Source organism: Bidens hawaiensis, unplaced genomic scaffold, assembly GCF_021521415.1.
Source record: "Bidens hawaiensis isolate Kalapana, Puna unplaced genomic scaffold, B.hawaiensis_p1.1 tig00036405_1, whole genome shotgun sequence".
In the NCBI taxonomy this organism is placed as follows: domain Eukaryota; kingdom Viridiplantae; phylum Streptophyta; class Magnoliopsida; order Asterales; family Asteraceae; genus Bidens; species Bidens hawaiensis.
In genome coordinates, this window is record NW_027496363.1 from 75837 (window position 1) to 79326 (window position 3490).

The 3490-nt window shown below is 33.9% G+C and overlaps 1 long non-coding RNA gene across 1 annotated transcript; it reads left to right on the top strand.

The window, feature by feature from the left end:
• Positions 1–869: 869 nt before the first annotated feature.
• LOC143588480 (uncharacterized) lies at positions 870–2190 on the top strand. Its single transcript, XR_013145116.1, has 3 exons — positions 870–1274; positions 1522–1665; positions 1753–2190. It is a non-coding gene; the product is annotated as an uncharacterized LOC143588480 (long non-coding RNA).
• The last annotated feature ends 1300 nt before the right edge of the window (positions 2191–3490 follow it).

Below are 3490 nucleotides of genomic sequence, written 5' to 3' on the forward strand. Positions count from 1 at the left end.
TGTTATATTTTAAAAATTCCAAACTTATTTCTAGCTATCATAAACCTTCTTATTACTTGCAAACTAAACTTCTTATGTTGGATAAACTTTAATCTTTATAGCTATCATAAACCTAGATGTAATTAATTTTGTGTAAATCGGTTAAGGCTGAAAGTGTATTTTGGGTTTTACATGTGACGTAACCTACAATCTGAGTTTAACGGACCGAATACCCAAACTAAGCCCTAGAAAAGATTGTGAGTTTAAACCTTATGAAATTTAACTTATATCACTGACATAACCACTAACGCACCTAATGTCATTTTTTAACTATACAGATGGTCAAAACTATACTGTGTGTCAAATTCAATTAGAGGTCATGCATCTAAGCCATATATCATCTCAAAAAGTTTGGTGGCTTTAATTTTAGGTTTTTTTCTTCTCTAGAAACTACTTATAAATTAAAACACATTCAATCATTTATGTTAACTAAAAAAACCCATAAACATATTGTATTAACAAATATGGAATGTATCCAATATACATGTATACACCAATATTTTAATAAGCATCCACACAAAAAATGACATCCAACAAACCATATGCATATGTGGCGGCGTGCTTGTATTGATAACTTATTATACACCACACCAAAACTACAAACCAATGAGGGGATAAGTGTGTAAACCCGCGGCAACACGCGGACACTTCTGCTAGTCTTTTAAAAATAAGAGTTTTATAGGTTTATAAGCATATATTATAACCCTTCAAAGCATGATAGATCAACACCAGTAAGTTCAATTTTTGAATTCCCGCTCAAACCCCTCCTTGTCCTCACATCTCAAAAGTTATCTAAACCCTATTTTTTTTACCCCGGTCTTCCATCACCCCATGTTCTCCCTCTCACAAAAACCCTAGCCACCGCTTCCTCCGACACCACTCTCCGGCATCGTCATCCATCAGATTGATATAACATGTATCCGATGTTCCAAAACAGACATGTGATTCCAGCGAACAGTTGTTCATTCAACCACCCGAACCACCATAGGCGGCGAGACTGACCTTCGCCGTCGTCGTTCCTCGCTACCAAGCTAAGAAGGTCGACAAATCGCTACTGTTCTCTGCCACCACAATAGTGTGAGGTTCGTCCACTAATTTAGTAAGCATTATATAAGTTGTTGTGTTGTTTTATTGTTTCTTGAGTGCTTTTTGACAGTGACTGTTAAGGTATTGGCCGTGAAAGGACTTTTCGGCGACCATGATCCCTCGACAATGGTTCTGGCATGACAAATCAGGTAAATTCTATACCCAAATTTGATTCTATTACATACAAGTATGCTTCCATGTAATATTCTTATTCTTGGAATTACTTTTGTCATGTTAGAAAGAGTATATTCATAGAATTAGTGCCCGGATTTTCATTTTCGAGGATTTGAAGAATTAGGTTGTTTTGTATTTTTTGTGTTGTTCTAATTGTTGGGTTTTTTTTAAATTTATTTTTTGTGGTGTTGCACATTTTAAACTTATTTTCTTCGATGGCAGATCTAAAACTATGATGAAATATCAAATGAGGAAGATATGCATAAAACTACAAAGCAACAAAACAAACTCAAGGATGTTGGTATACCATCAGAGAGGTCTTTCCATGAGGCGTCTAATCAGTCATAATCTATATCTCACTTTAAGGTATTATATTGACAATATTTATTTTGACTTTTCTTTCATACAAAGTACATTTTTTTGTGAATATTGATTTTGTTTTTCTCAATTTAGAATCATAAGTTTTCATATGGTGAGCCAATGATTGTGTAGTGCACTACCCAAGCCCTGTGTGATATGGTATTGCGCTTTGGTGAAGGCGATGGGAATCTGTCTGTCATGGAACCAAAACTTCTGCTAAACAAATGGAAATCGCTGTATTTGAAACTGAATATTGACACATTTGGCTTAGACTTTAGAGAATACCGAAAGGTATATATATTTTCAGTTTCTTTTAAAATTTGATGATCTATTTTTCCATATATAGTTTGGTTCATGTGTATTATCATTAAATTTGATAACATGCTGCTTGATGAATTTCAGCTGCAATAATCTTCAAGATGTGGAAACATGACTGTGCCAGATACGATGGGTAACAACATATGAAATAGGTATGGTTGGGCTTGGCTTTACTCTTTAAGATTCGTATCCATTTACATAAATAATAAGAGCACACTATGATCACATAAACAGTATTACTACAATAATAACTATGAATGGTTTTCTTGTTCTCTATATAGTAGGGTTTTTAAATTTATTTTTTTTAATTTCAAGGTCGAGCTGCAAATTGGAGGCATATTGTTGCAGGGGCCAAATCTAATTAAGAAAGGTTGTCTCACATTCGAGTTCTATTTTACATGCTCTCTAAATTAGTTGGTATCTTATACCAATTTTCAAAACTAAAAAACAAACCAACAAAAGATTTTATAACTAAACTAGTATTTTACCCGGCACATTGCGTCGGGCATGTTACTAAAACTCAGGCGTTGGTAAAACCCAAACATTATAGGTCTCGACTTTGAGGCGATAAGCCGGCATGAATTCAGTCAGTTTTGGTTATGTGCGTTATGACATCAGAACTAAAACAAAAACAATTTAAAAACTGAGGTGGACCAATGAGGTGACGTCGGTCAGTAAAGTTCGGGCTTTGGTAAAACCCGAGCGTTGAGGCGATGAGTCTTCACAAATTTGGCTAGTCTTCATCACGTTTGTTACGATACCGAAACTAAAAGAACAAAAACAAAAATAAAAACAAAATTGGTATCCTGTCAATTTTCGTTACTGTACCGATGCTAAAAAATACGGTAATTGTATGCAAACTCGATCGGTTTCACTTAACAACAAAACTATTCAGTCCACTACAAAGTTAATATTTAAAGATAAACCATTCTACCAAAAAAAAGACATAAATAACACAATTAAAAACATAAAACAATGATTTGTGGCATCAAGGATTCGAACTTGGGCAACAAACCGGCTCACACACTCACCTTTACCAACATAACCATCCAACCAACACAATGTTTAAGACATCTTTCAAAATCATTAATACATATACAAAAACATAAAGAGTCCACTTTGTGGCACCAAACTCTTCTTTTATACTAATTAGTAATTGTAACTGTTATATATAAAATTCTAAATGTTATAAAAAAGTAAATTTAAAGAACTAATTTCTCAAAACAAAATTATTCATGTTTGTGTCAATTCACAAATATGTAACCCATATCATGTTTTTTGATTTCTTTCAAGTTGAGCCCATCAGCGCACGAACATGACAGCAAATGGTAAAACTGGAACCAAACCGAACTGAGAACAAACTGAAAAAAAAGAAACCGACAGGTTTCCAAAATCTCAATAACCAAGTTTTCTGTTTTTGTCTCGGTTTGAACTCCAAACCGACACCAACCAACACATACACACTATAAGATCTTTTATTCTTACTTATGTATTTAATTTAAGTTCTCATATC